Here is a 15,290-nt window from a genome sequence, read left to right on the forward strand (position 1 = left end):
CTGGTGGTGCTGTGGGTCAAGGGACCCCACTTTGAGCAGCAAGGCCTTAGATTATTAAAATTTAGCTGCAAGTAGCCTTTGTGGTATTAAAACGAGCCTCTACAGGCTAATGCATGTTGAACTTATAACTTTTCTTGTTGCTCTACATACAGTGAGAGAATGAGAAAGTTACAGGCAGACTGACCTTATAACCAAAATTTCTTTCTCTCCATGTCACTAGAGAATTCATTTTTGCTAATATTAATGGTGCAACTTTCACGTAATACTAAAAAGGGGGGCTCATTGCAAAACAAGCTTTGTACCTCCTTAGAGATCAACTTCTAAAGGAAATTCTAGGGTACATTTTGAATAGTCAGATGGAAGGGTAGAGGTGGCTTTTATTTTCCCCTCAGAATGAGAAAATATTTCATCAGGCTCTGCAAATTCATGTCAAGGCACTGAGCTGAGGACAGTGAGTAGAAGCATTGATCTGGACTTCCTCCAGGAGGACTTGAGCAGGCTCTTGGAAGAAGTGCATGTTCTTAGGCAAAAGCAGGGAGCCAGAGCACTAAAATGTTCATCCTGAAAGCCTGGGACTTAGTTGTCCTAGCTGATCTCTTAGAAAACAGCAACATTCACTGCCTCACTAATTACACCAGTTCTGGAAAGAAAACAGCATTGCTTCCATGGTCAGATCAATGACTGCCAGGGGTAAGAAGGAAAGCTCTCTCCTGACTAGACAGCTCCGGCCTGTTGCTAGAACAGCAGCATGCTCCAGAGGTGTGGATCATCTGCTCTAGGTCTTGGGGTTCTGCTCTGTAATAGCAGAATGGGTTTCTAAAGTTCACGGCCACAGCCACTGGCAGAGATGAGGTGCATCTGCGCCTGCTCTGTTCTCAGAATAGAGCTGGACACTTCTAAGAGGATCATATCACAGACACAGTGCCAAAGACCTCAGCATATTCTGAGCCTGGCTATGGATTCACAAATCAAGGCATGGAATTCCTTCCCAAATTCTGGGCTGTCCGCTAGGTCATCATCTAGCATCAAGGCTAAGAATGTGGCCAAATAAAAGCAAGCATGACATTGGGTTACAAATGTAGAGATATGGCACAAGGAACTCAAAATCTATTCTGGTTCAGTGGCTGTCACTATTAACAAGGAAATGACTTAGGACACCTTCGTATTCCTTCCCCCAGCCCGTGTTAACAATCACACTTTCAGTCAACTTCTGAGAACACTTGAATACTAGATGTTTGCCAAAATGTCACTGAAAGAGCAACTACAACTTATGAATACTGTTTGCCTTCCTCTACAGAAGTGCAAGGACCAGGGTGGAGCAAGAGAGATGTCCAGGGCACAAGATTTAAAGAGATATTCACTCTCAGAATTGTGCAAATGCACAGTACACTGTCAGCATGTAGACAGCCAAGAGCAAGCTCTTTCCTATATTTGTACCCTGGGCACCTCTCTTGCCTGCTTTCAGCTGCAGAAATGAACCAGTCTGCAAGCTACAATATTCTCAAGGGAGAGCTCTTCCTGAGAAAGACCAGCCCAACACAGTTAGGCTTTACAGATCCTCAGAGAACTCCCACTGGAATTCGAGATTTGATTTTGCAAAGGCAAATCATTGCATCCTGGTTAGGATTTTGCTTAAGATTTTAATATTTAAGCAATCTTCAGTTTAGGAAACTGCTATGGGCTGAATTTTGTTCCTCCCATGCCCCACCTCAAATTCATATGTTGAAATCCTAACTCCGGGACCTCAGTACGTGACTGTATTTGGAGACAGGGCATTTAAAGAGGTAATAAAGGGGGCCAGGCATGGTGGCTAATGCCTGTAATCCCAGCACTTTGGGAGGCCGAGGCGGGTGGATCACCTGAGGTCAAGAGATCGAGACCACCCTGGCCAACATAGTGAAACCCCGTCTCTACTAAAAATACAAAAATTAGCAGGGCATGGTGGTGTGTACCTGTAATCCCAGCTACTAGGGAGGCTGAGGCACGAGAATCGCTTGAACCTGGGAGGCGGAGGCTGCAGTGAGCTGAGATTGCGTCACTGCATTCCAGCCTGGCAACAAAGCAAGATTCCATCTCAAAAAAAAAAAAAAAAAAAAAAAAAAAGTAATGAAGGTAAAATGAGAGGTCGTATGGATGGGCCCTAATCTAATATGACTGGTGTCCTCATAAGAAAAGGAGATTAGGACACAGACACAGCAGAGAAGAGAGACCAGGTAAGGACACAGGGGGAAGTTGGCCATCTACAAGCCGAGGAGAGAGGCCTGAAAGATTCTTCCCTGCACAGCCCTCTGAAGGAATCACCCCACTGACACCTTGATCTTGGACTTCCACCCTCCAGAATTGAGACTGGAGAAATGAATTTCTGTGGTTTAAGCTACTCAGTCTGTGGTATGTTGTTGGGATATCGCTAACAAACCAATACAGAAACAGTTTCCTAAGTTTTTTTTTTCTTTTTTATTTTTTGAAACAGCGTCTCACTCTGATGCCAGGCTAGAGTGTAGTGGTGCAATCACAGCTCACTGCAGCCTTGACTTCCTGGTCTCAGATGATCCTCCCATCTCAGCCTCCCAAGTAGCTGGGACTACAGGTGCACGCCACTATATCCAGCTAATTTTTGTATTTTTTGTAGAGATGAGGTTTCTCCAGGTTGCCCACTCTGGTCTCAAACTCCCGGCCTCAAGCAATCCTTCTATCTTAGCCTCCCAAAGTGCAGGGATTACAGGCGTGAGCCACTGCACTCAGATAGAGACAAATCATTTTCTAAGTTTTCTAATGTCCACTTCCCTGGGTTTCTTCCCTGCTGTGTTTTGGCAAAAAATAGCCTCGAATCACCATGGACAATGAGCTATAGCACCTTCGGGCCTTCACTGTCATCCAAGTCTCAACACTCGATTAGTAAAAGCAAAATAAGCTGGGCACGGTGGCTCATGCCTGTAATTCCAGCACTTTGGGAGACCGAGGCGGGCGGATCACTTGAGGTCAGGAGTTCAAGACCAGCCTGACTAACATGGTGAAACCCTGTTTCTCCTAAATTACAAAAAATTAGCTGGGCATGGTGGTGCGCACCTGTAATCCCAGCTACTCAGGAGTCTGAAGCAGGAGAATCGCTTGAATCTGGGAGGTAGAGGCTGCAGGGAGCTGAGATCACACCATTGCACTCCACCTTGGGCAACAAGAGTGAAACTCCATTTCAACAGAAAAAAAAAAAAAGCAAAATAAGAAAAAGCAACAGTGTGTGATACTACTTGAAAATTTCCCAAGTATATCCTGAGAGGTGAATGAGGATTAGTGAGTAACTTATGTTTTAAGAAATCATGAATACAATTTCTAGTTGGACAAAAATGTCAGACAATGTTGGTATTAGTAATGATGAGGAAGAGATGAAGGGTTTGCTCATTTTCTTTTCTTTTTTTTTTTTTTGAGACAGAGTCTTGCTCTGTTGACCAGGGTGGAGTGCAGTGGTGCGATCTCAGCTCACTGCAAGCTCCATCTCCCGGGTTCATGCCATTCTCCTGCCTCAGCCTCCCGAGTAGCTGGGACTACAGGCACCCGCCACCACGCCCAGCTAATTTTTTGTATTTTTAGTAGAGACGGGGTTTCACCATGTTAGCCAGGATGGTCTGGATCTCCTGACCTCATGATCTGCCCGCCTCGGCCTCCCAAAGTGCTGGGATTACAGGCATGAGCCACCGCGCCCGGCCGGGTTTGCTCGTTTTCTAATATGAAGTAAGCATATAGAATTGCTTCAATTAGTTCAGCCCTTGCAGTGGGTAGATTTAATCCTTCTGTAGGTCATTTCCATCACTCCCATCTCTGGTTTCAATGGTAATAAGAATCAATTACTCAGACATCAAAAAGTCACAATATGTTAATCAAATGTGAGAACACCACACTACGGATTTTTTTTTTTTTTTTTTTTTTTTTGAGAGGGAATCTCACTCTGTCGCTCAGGCTGGAGTGCAGTGGTATGATCTCTGCTCACTGCAACCTCTGCCTCCCGGGTTCAAGCAATTCTTCTGCCTCTGCCTCCTGAGTAGCTGGGACTACAGGCGCGCACCACCACGCCTGGCTAATTTTTGTATTTTTAGTAGAGACGGGGTTTCACCATGTTGGCCAGGCTGGTCTCGAACTCCTGACCTCATGATCCACCTGCATTGGCCTCCCAAAGTGCTGGGATTACAGGTGTGAGCTACCACACCTGGCCCACATTATGGCTATGTTTAAGGGCTATGAAATGGATATATCTTGGCTGGTGGGAGATCTGTGCCTTTGCTAAACAACGAATCCAAGGGATATTAATTTTGATTGTCATATGATCATCATTCCTCTGGTTTCGAAATCCAGTAATGGTGCAGAACAGTCATGACGAAGATCATGGTAATAAAAGAAGAGAAAGTTCAAAACATACTTAATTGTCGGTATTGAGCTATCTCAAAGGAAAGAAACACATCTTGGCTGATAAACATTCACTCTACAAAGGACTCTTCCAGGGATGGTTTCAGAGACAGAATCCACTCAGAGAGAGATGTGTTTCCTTTCTTTCTCCCTGAAGTCCAGGTGGCTGCCTCAGCAAATAAAAAGTGTCCTCAGGGATGGCAGGGTGGGGGTGGCCGGGGTGGATTTCTGTCCCGTACTACTCCATTCTTCCCTCAACAGATGGAGGGAGGCTCTTTCAGATACATTATGGAATAAAAGGCTTTTGTGGGCAGCCCTGGGAAAGTAACCATCTCTGACATTTCTTGTGAGGAAAACTGTGTTTTGAGTTCTGAATGACTGACTTTTAAACACACTTTGGGAACACCACCCATGAGTGCGCATGGAGGCCTGTTTTTAATGGAAGTGTTTGTGGAAGATCCACCTTGGAATTCCAGGGGAAGCATTGTAAAACCTCCTAAACTGTGCTCAATTCCACAACATTTTTGGTAACTCAACAACCTTCAGTCAAGTAGAAATCAGTGAATTTAACAAGTTTGTGAAAAAAAAAAAAAAAAAATCCCTGCATGGCCAGGTAATATGTTCATAATGTATTATTGGTCCTGAGAAACTAAAAACATATTATCCAGATAGAATATGCCTTTTTGATTTTTTTTTGCCTGAATAAATATCCAACCACATTTAATTAAATTTTTAAAGTCACATATCAAGTAACAATGAAAAAAATAAAATTTCCTTTTTCTTTCAAACAATTCATGCCATCTTTCTAATCACCTTTTATTTTTCAAAGAGTTACATGAGTTTAAATAGAAGGATTTTTCTACCAGAAAATAACGATGACGCAGACCTTGGTTACCCCATTTCAGAGGAGGTTTTAAAGAGTGATCTGGAAAACTTTTTTTTCCTTTTTTTCACTCATCATCATGTCACACAGTTTCTAAAGACCTGATCTCAACTATCCTCTCAGCACAGGCTATAATTTTTTTGCTAAGAAGATCCTTTTCTGTCATTCTCTTCAATGTTTCTCTTCCTGGATGACGGGGAGGATTCCTTCAAAAGGATTTCTGAGACTGGTGTTTCCCAAACAACAGAGAACATCATACCCCTAGAAATGGAGGACCAAGTGGCTTTTGTGATAAGCAAGACCTCACTTGCACTTTGCAGACACTCCCAGCAGAGGAAAAATACCAAACAGAAAGGGAAAGTGGTCATGGAACAGATTCTGCTCCCAAGAAATCGGGGAATAAATGGCCAGGGATGAGTTTCATAAGACCTGAATTATACAATTCAGAGAACAAAATTCATAAATTTATATAGTTGTTTACCGACAATTTCATTCGATCTGCTTAAGTTAGCTACCCCATAGTTCACCTAGAACTGTTTCCTAGTTCCCTCACCTATTGGTGCATAAAAGCTGCTTTCACACATGTCTCCAGTTTCCAACCTACATATCAGCCAGTGATTTGCATAATCCTTAAACCCCCACCCCCATTCCTTTTTTCAGCCACCTAATGCAAACAAGATCTGGCTCAGGCTTCCCTAAACTAATCCACGGAACACCATTTAGAAGAGAGACTATTCCGTGTAAGTTGGCACGGCCGAATGAGATCTCTATTGTATAAGGGGCAGTCCTAGTAGAAAGACATTAATGAATATGCCAGTGGGGAGAGCCTCAGCTTCCCAGTTGCTTGCTGGACCCTAAAGCTGTAAGAACTTTGTGAAACTTGAATGTTTCTTTTTTTAACCAAGGTAAGGAATTTAATGCCACTGCCCTGTCTGAATCCTTACAGCTCATCAAGACCCAAGTCATAAACAACAACTTCAGGAAGAATGAAGCCTAGCCTGAGCCTCCCTCCAAATTCTCCTTTTCCCCACTCACTGCTTCACACTTGAACTAACCAGTCTGTCCTCTAAACTCGAGTATGCTTTTTTGGTAATATTTTATGACCCCTACCTTGCCCATAAAAATGTAAGTTCTTTAGAGGCTGAGACTGTGTTTAAGCATCTTTGCAAAAACCTGCAGCTTGTTAGCACAAATAATAAATGCTTCTTGAATAAATACATATGTTTTTAAAAATAACTTGTTATTTTAAAACAATTATTTAATGCTGTTTTTCCCTAGCGTCTCCAGGTTTCAGCTCACTCTTTGTATTCGCCCTCCAAAACCCCTCCCCTCTCACCTTTCAGATCTGCTGAGACCAGCGCTACTGAATAGACATGATGGAAATGTTCCTTATCTATGCGGGCCCATACGCTAGCCTCTGACTTCATGTAGTTATTGAGTGCTTGAAATGTGGATAGTGGAACTCATAACTGATTTTTAAATTTTATTTTATCTTCATGTATTTAAAACTTACCTAGCCACATGTAGCCACTAGGCTACTGTATTGAAGAGCACAGGACCTTGACTCATCTGAGAAGTCCTGCTGAAGAACCACTCTAGACACCTCCCAGCCATCAGTATGAAGGTAGATTAGGTGCTTACCTTGTACTTGACTTTATCATAATATTTATCACAACATACTTAGTTTTCTATTTATTTACCTGATTTTTTTATTGGACTGTAAGTTCTTGAGTCTTAAGTTATAGCTTATTTACCATTGTATCTCTGAGAACCAAGTGTAATACTGGTATTTTAAAAGTGCTCAATAAATATTTTGGGAGGAAAAGGATGAATGAATGAACTGATTTCTCAGTGGACTGCTAGAGGCATTTTTTAATATATAAGAAATCTACAAAACAGACCTGTTGGAACAGTGAGCTAGGAACTAAGAGATGAATGGTGGTGATGTGATGACAAATTATCTTTGTCTAAGGAGCATATGCAGTTCTTTAGCTTATCTTTCCTCACAAGCTCAGGCCCTGTCTTCTGCTTCACTGGAACACAGGAACAACTCACTTGTAGACTCTCTGGTCATTAAGCCATGACTTTGTCCAGACTTGCCCTTTAAGAAAATTCCCAGGAGATAAAGTTCACTGCAATGATGGAGTGAGATAAACATGGTTTTTGCTGTGATCCCATGTTCTCACATACCCCATACTGGTCTACCGAACAGCTGAACTCATTCATCAGATTTGAAAATAATCAGGTTTTTTTACACTCTGTTATCATGGGTACGGTTGTTCCAGAGGGTGTGTTGGCAGAGAGCCTCCTGAACCATGTCCCGGAGACCGAACCACATCCATCCAAGGGCCTGGGTAGTTCTTGCTCCTTTGCTAGCATTTATTCCAAGTACACTTGCAAAGCATAAGGGAAACTCTTTCGCAAACCAAAAATTATCCTAGGTGTTTAGGAAAAAATAATGCCAAAAGTTGGCATGGCACAATTCATGTCATTTTAGGGTACCTAGATAATTAAGTCTCAGGGCTAGACGTATTCCAAATATTTGGATAATTCAAAGTAATTTGCACAGACATAGTAAAAATCTATTTTAGGTGGTGGAATTTAATATATATTTCTTGGTGAGCCTTTAGTCTTCTGTGCAATTTTAGCCCTAATATTTTAACATTAAAAGGTTGAATGTTATAAAGTGTACTTATAAGCTTGTGAACTAACAAACCATAAAACAATAACATGTGTTTAAAATTTGAAAATATACTGCACTGAGCTCTGTTTTCTAAAATAAACTTTGAACTATTTATAAAAAATCTTAAAAGTCATATTTACTTTTTCATATTTCAATTAATTAATTGGTGAATTATTGAATATAACAGCTGTATAACTCCCATGAGTTTCTCTATCCAAGTCTCTACAAAGGACATGGTAACTAAGTCCATTAATCAAAGCTAGGAGATGAATGCTAGAACTGATTTTTACCATATCTTTGCTGAATGATCTAAAGTAAGTTACTCAATCTCTCTTAGCCTCAGTTTTCTCCTTCCTGAGACTATGCACCTTGAACAAGTATGTTTTAAACCATATGAATTAAACCAGTAAAAGCAACAGAAGTATCCTTTGAAACAGGAGTTAAAAATATTTCTATGTATATACATATATAAACATATGTATATATATACATATATACACAAACACAGAGAGAGAGAGAGAGAGAGAGAGAAATTACTATGTGCTAAATGATTTCTCTGTTATCTCATTCAATCTTTAAAAATTATCCCCATTTTGTCAATGGGGAAATGAGGAACAGAGGGGTGAAGAAACGGAGGTGCAGCTAGATCTGAAGCTAGGTAGTCTGATTCCTTGTTTTTGTTTTCAATCAATGCCTCACCTTGCTTCTTAAAAAGAACAACAACAACAAAAAAATTTTATTCTTAATTCCAACTGAGAGCTGTGGTTTCCCTGAAAAGGTAGCCTATTGTCTGTGTGAAAGGTATGAAAACATTTCCTAGTTCTTAAAATATGAGCTAGTGGTCCTTATTAACATTATTGTTAATGATACAGAGACTTGGTATTTTCCAATTTAACATTCAAGATTTCAAATATTAAAAAATGACCCCCAAATTCCATGACCTATAGTGATTTGAGTGTCCACTGGGGTATAGATTTGAGCTGCATTTGCTCCACAGGTCTGGGTGGGAACAGGATGATCAGCCTGGCCCTCCATCTGGGGTCAGGATTACAATGTGGTTGTGTTCCCCACTTGTTGCCCTGGGTTCAGGGAAATGATATGCTCCATGCATGGGTCTAGGGATTCATAACATGGCCAGGAAAAACCCACAAAGGAACACCAGGGGCCTACTGTTAAAAAAAAAAAAAAAAAAAAGGAGAGAAAGAGCCTAAGTACATAGTTGACATGGATAATAAATATTTGCTGGCTAATTGTCACTGCTTCCATGCATCCACACCTCCTGAGATCCAGTCACCATGTTGCTTTAAGGTAACCAAAGCAAAGACAGCATGGAAGGGTCAGCTAGTCCTCTAGGGTTACTAAGAATGTGAGATTTGAAACCAGAGCTGGGTTCAAATCCTTGGTTGGCCACTTGCTGGCTAAATGATCCTGGGCACTGTCCCCTGTACATCAGTTCATTTGTCTACAAAAATGAGGACACCCACCTCATAGGAGAGTGGGATAATTAAAGAAGATAATATACATAAGTGCACAGAGTGCTTTGTGTGAGGTCGGGCCCGGCAGCTTATGCCTGTAATCCCAGCACTTTGGGAGGCTGAGGTGGGCGGATCACCTGAGGTCGGGAGTTTGAGACCAGCCTGACCAACATGGAGAAACCCCGTCTTTACTGAAAATCCAAAATTAGCCAGGCGTGGTGGCGCATGCCTGTAATCCCAGCTACTCGGGAGGCTGAGGCAGGAGAAATGCTTGAACCTGGGAGGCAGAGGTTGCAGTGAGCCGAGATCACACCACTATACTCCAGCCTGGGCAACAAGAGCGAAACTCTGCCTCAAAACAAAACAAAACAAACAAACAAAAACCATATAGTGCTTTGTGTGTAGTTCCTTGCTGACTCCTTACCACATAGCAAGCACATGGGGCCAGGTGTTGGGGCTCATGCCTGTAATCCCAGAGCTTTGGGAGGCCCAGTTGTCAGCATCGCTTGAGGCCAGGAGTTTGAGACTGGTCAACATGGTGAGACCCTGTCTCTGTAAAAAATTTAAAAATAGCTAGGCATGGTGGCATCTGCCTGTAGTCCCAGCTACTCGGGAAGCTGAGGTGGGAGAATCACTTGAGCCCAAGAATTTGAGGCAGCAGTGAGCTATGATTCTACCACTGTACTCCAGCAGGGATAACAGAACAGAATTCCATTAAAAAAAAAGAGAGAGAGAGAGGAAGCACACAGTAATATGGCCCATGATTACCACTCAGTGCATGTTTAATACTATTATATAATTAATTATTCATATTTATTAATTTGATAAATCGATATTCTCTAGCAACTATATGCCAGGTGTTCAGATCCCTCCCCCTCAGGGAGCCTAGACACTAGTAAGGAGATTACAACCTGGTTAACAGAGGACTCACTCGACTTTAAAATAATACTCCATTAATAACACTTACACTCCTTGTATTTTCTGTTTAACTTTCTTGCTTGAGAATGGAGTCAGCAACTTACCCACCCAATGATAATGATAAAGTTTAACTAACATAAATCTATATACTTACATAGTGACTGAGGAAATAAAAATGGCCAGAGATTGATTTGTCATAAATGGGATAAGAGCAGGATCCCTGTAATCCTGCCTCAGAACATTGTGAATGACACAAATACATCTCTGATTTATTTCAGATACTTAGGCATATATTTAAATAATCAAAGGCTTGGTTAGATAAACACAGAAAATGTGGAAGAGCCACAGTAATAATCCTGGAGAAGCCAATATTTTTGTATCACGTAAGTTGCATAACTATAAAAATCAGAAAGCTTAAGATTAGAATAAAAACAAACCTCTAAACACTGCTTCCAAGCAAAAAAAGTGACACAAAACAAACAAAAAATCCACACACAAAAAAACGATTAAGTGTATTTTAAATTATGCATTTAGTCTTAGAGAATGAAAGTATAATTAGTAAAGTAAGGTGGTGAAGCTGGTTAATTAGTAAGAACTTTCAAAATGCAGCAGAGGAAGGACAGTTTGCTCTATTACTAGTTCCCTGGATTCTGGTACTGACCACAAGGAAGAAAATCACCTTCACCTTAAAGTAAAGAAATTTATCAAAGAATAAAATCAAGCGGCCAAAAAATATTTAAGCCGACATTCAACATTACCTATAATGTAAGAAATGCAAACAAAAATTGGCAAAATCTTGCTTAAAATGATAATGTTAAATATTTCTGAAAATGCTGTGAGGTGAACATCCTCCTGTATTATAGAAATAAATACAATTTAGTATACATTTTAAGAAATTTGGAAGGGTTATAATGTTTATTCCCTTTGACCTGTTAATCCTAATTCTGAAAATCTATCCTAAGGAACTAAGTAAAGATGTAATTAGTTTCAGATGTTTTTTGTCTTTCTAATTTTTATAATCAAAGGACTATTTCTAGTAGAGAAAATTCAAATATCCAGAAATAGAAATGAGGAAATAGTTAAATTTTTAAGTGATACCCCATAAGATAAATTAGATAATTATTAAAATGTTTTCAAAAGACACTTGATAGGAAAAAATACTCATAAAATTTTTAAAAGCATGATATAAACTGTATATTTAGTATGAACCCAATTTTGATGTATTACATATATGAACAGAGAAAAAAGGCAAAGGAAATTTTCATTTGAACACATTCCTTTGCCTGTATGTATTAAAGGCAAAAAGTTTAGTTTACACTTATGCGTTTGGATCAAAACTATATTGGAATCCATTAACCTGTTTTTTTGTTTGTTTGTTAGGTTTTGTTTTTTTGTTTTTTTTTTTAAAGTACTGAAGCCTTGGGCCTGCAGCAAGGGGATTTCCGTACTAAAGTGCTAAAGCATTTGATATAAGGCCACCACACCTTCAGATGGTGCCACACCAGGGGTCAAGAGGCCTCATGCAGGGCTTCTCTGCAGAGCTGCACTTGACTGTGGCTGGCAGAGCCCCCAGGTACCAACGTAGAGATTTGGGGAATTTTGGGTAGAATTCACACCTGTTCAGTGTCTCTCTCCCACCTACTTATCATGGGTCCTTGAATTCTATCATTACCATTAAATGGTAGAATTAAATTATGATTTAAGTCTTATCTTCTCCCTGGAACTTAAAAAGTAGCCCACAGTGTGGGATGACATATTAAATCACAGTAATACCATCTCAATTAGTTTATCAGACTTTTCTTCCTTCATTCTATCAGTAAATGTTTACTGGGCACCTAGCGAGTACAGGAGAGATGGCAAACTGGGGACAGGGAGCTGAATGAAACTGACCCCAGCTCTCATGGAGCTTGCAGGCTGGCGGCGAGGCAGGTCCATGGACAATGACAACACAGAAAAGCTCCATGAGGAAGAGACAAAGAGTGCAAGAGGCATGGCTCCTGCCCACCTGGGGAAGGCAAGAAGACTTCACAGGAAAGGTATATTTGAGCTGAGTCTTGACAAAAGGAGTGGAGTTTGCAGCAGCAAACAGGGATCGTATGCAAGTCTAGGCAGGGCAGCCAGAGGCAGCAAGAAGCCCTCAGGAAAATGCCGGGCTCCTGAGAGGGGCTCCTGCAGCGAGATCATGGTGTGCAGAGATGAGTGGAGGAGAAGGGGCTGGCAGGAACACTGGACCAAACTGAGGCTCAGGTACCTTGGAAACAAAGGGTGCGGCATGTTCCTAAGCAAGGTGCCAAAAGGGGGAAGGAAGTTCCACAAAAGGGTGCATGTGAAACACTTTACCAGCTCTGAAATTCTACCCAAGTGTTCTCCTTACACCTCAGATCCTGGCTCTATTTTGAAATCAAGGTTACTGACTCGGCTGTCTGGTTGCACTTTTAATCTCTGGAATACAAGGCCACAGTTGGATTAAAATCGCATCCTCCTTAAACACTTCTGTCCTGGGGACTGTGTATACAGTTTTGAAATAAAAATAATTGAGGCATGCCTTTATTGTCTGGGACCTAAGTATCCTGTGAAGCTAATGATTCATCTTATTCATACTACAGCAATACAGCAATCATTTAGTACAATCCAGCTTCTCAAACAAGTGATAAAAAGACTATTTTAAAAGGATATCAAAAGGGAAAACATACTTTTTGTAGTTTAAACTTCAAGATTGGATTCTTGGGTTTTAAGAAAAAACAAACAAACAAACAAAAAAAAAACAACCCTAAACCTTTAGGAAAACTTTGCTTCCTCTGTCTACCCGAATGTCCCACCTTCCATCTCTATCAAAGCACAAATTTCCAGATAGATCTTCTGTGCTTCCCACAAAAAAAAAAAAAAAGGCAAGACAGAGTCATCATCCCAAAGTGCAAAGCAAACTTTCATTATTAGCTGTGCTGGCAAAAATCTTGGAAGTGTAAGCTACAAACATTCCAAGAAAATGACCAAAATATATCTCTGCAAAGCAGAACTTCCCTGTAACAAGATTGTTAAATTTCCTTTTTTTTTCCTGGCTTTTCTGACACAGCTGAACTTATTTGCACAATGTTCCAAAGCAGACAGGGACACACGCATGCTCACACGTCCACAAATACACAAGAAAGAGCCGCTTGAAAACTTTGTCTGAGAGGGGGTGTTCTGACCCAAACCATATGCAGTTTTTTTTTTGCCCAGATGCATCTGAATTCAGGCTCAGGAACATTAAACAAACATAAAAACAAGACCCAGCAATGCGCGTGCTGGGCTGGGTGACAGAGGCAGCTAGCAAATATTGGGATTGTATTTCACCAGTTGCCGTGGTTACCAAAACAGGGTGGATACTGGCAGAAAGAGAAAGAAATAAAACTGAGAAGACAATGAGTCCTAGGAGAATGTCTGAATGTGTGTACAAGGAGCCGATTGTGAGAGTGGAGAAGGTAGGGCCCAGAGAAAAGATGGGATGGAAAGGGGTGTTTCAAAACCCCTCTGTGCTTGTGTGAGCAGTGGGCTCAGTCACCACTCCACACCCAGCATGATGTGGAGCTCTAGAATCCGAGGAAGATCCATGCAGGCACAAAGAAAACAGTGAGAAAACATGGGGATTTGGGTTGGTGACAAGCAAAACCAAGGCATTTTGTACTAGGTGCCAAGGGATGAAATCCTCAGCATGTATTCATACACTGGCTGGCAAATAAGCCAAGTCAAGACCACCAAGTTTCTGGAAGAGTCATAGAGAATTGAGCCCATTCCTTCGGGCAATTTGATGATCAGCTTCAATTCCCAGTTGACATAGAAGGGAAAAGCTGATTGGCCTCTTTCACCCCTGTGTACTTCGCTTCAATAACCAAATTGCAGAAAATACTTCATAAGCTATCACCTTAGAAAGGTCACTCTCACAGCAACCAGTGGATGACTTTCCCCCATCAAACCTTGATAGTATATACAGAGGGAAGTTCAACACACTTGAAAATCAGGAACCTGGGTTCTAATTCTCCTTCTTCCATTCATTAGCTTCTTGACCTTAGACAAGTTATTAACTTGAACTTCAGGCCTTTTTTTCTCAAAAGAAAGGATTTTGCCAAAAGAATCCCTGAACTCCCTTCCTGTTTTGGAATTTGGTGATTCATAGGCAGTTAATCATCTCTCAATTCTTGTTTTCAAGACACATAATCAAATGTATATTCTCGTGTATTTGGAGTTCTGATCAGGTCATGGAATACAAACTCTGTAAGAACTTATTCTTTTCTGTAGAAATATAAATAGATGGTTGCTAGCCCTTCTCTTATCAATGACCTCATAATCTAATCATTTACATTTTATTTTTAAGATGACATGATACATTCCTAAATTAAACTTTCTACAGTTTAAATGGGCAAAGTGGCAATGGCATATAAAAGGTCATACTTCCAGCCAGCAGAAAGGAGATGGGGCTTCTGTTAGCTCTCAGTGTTAGTCTCAAAGTGCTATCACTTTTAATTCTTTAATAACAATAGCTAAACTCAAAGTTAGCACTTGTCTCAGCCAGACAGAGATATAGAGAAGACTCCTCTCCAATATTTAGTTGATGAGGTCTAGAGAGTTTAATAGGTATAAGCAAAGAGGTGGTGGGGCCTGAGCTACTAATTTGAGCCTAATCTTACTTTATACAACTGAGCTTTATTTTTATAAAGGCACGCTTTTATTCAGAATAAGTTACCATGGGAACGCCAGGGATAGCATGATATAACAGAAACAGGACAAAAATCAAAGAAGACCTGGGCTCAGGTCCTGGTTATGCCACTGAGTGATCCTGGAAAAGTCACTTAACCTCTCTGTGTCTATAAAACAAAGCATAGTAATTTTCCCTGTTGATCCTACAGGGTTGCTATGAAGCCCCAACAATATGATGTATATGGAAGCACTTTGCAATTTG

General features: G+C 40.8%; 1 protein-coding gene and 1 long non-coding RNA gene across 3 annotated transcripts in view; one reads left to right on the plus strand and one right to left on the minus strand.

The window, feature by feature from the left end:
• Window positions 1-8,074, plus strand: part of LOC115830907 — a 71,135-nt gene extending 63,061 nt beyond the window's left edge. The window contains exon 2 of the long non-coding RNA XR_004026451.1: window positions 5,225-8,074. This is a non-coding gene — a long non-coding RNA (uncharacterized LOC115830907). The remainder of the gene's footprint in view (window positions 1-5,224) is intronic.
• CREB5 (cAMP responsive element binding protein 5) overlaps window positions 1-15,290 on the minus strand; it is a 415,524-nt gene that overhangs the window by 79,362 nt on the left and 320,872 nt on the right. The window lies entirely within an intron of this gene.

Source organism: Nomascus leucogenys, chromosome 17 (genome assembly GCF_006542625.1).
Source record: "Nomascus leucogenys isolate Asia chromosome 17, Asia_NLE_v1, whole genome shotgun sequence".
In the NCBI taxonomy this organism is placed as follows: domain Eukaryota; kingdom Metazoa; phylum Chordata; class Mammalia; order Primates; family Hylobatidae; genus Nomascus; species Nomascus leucogenys.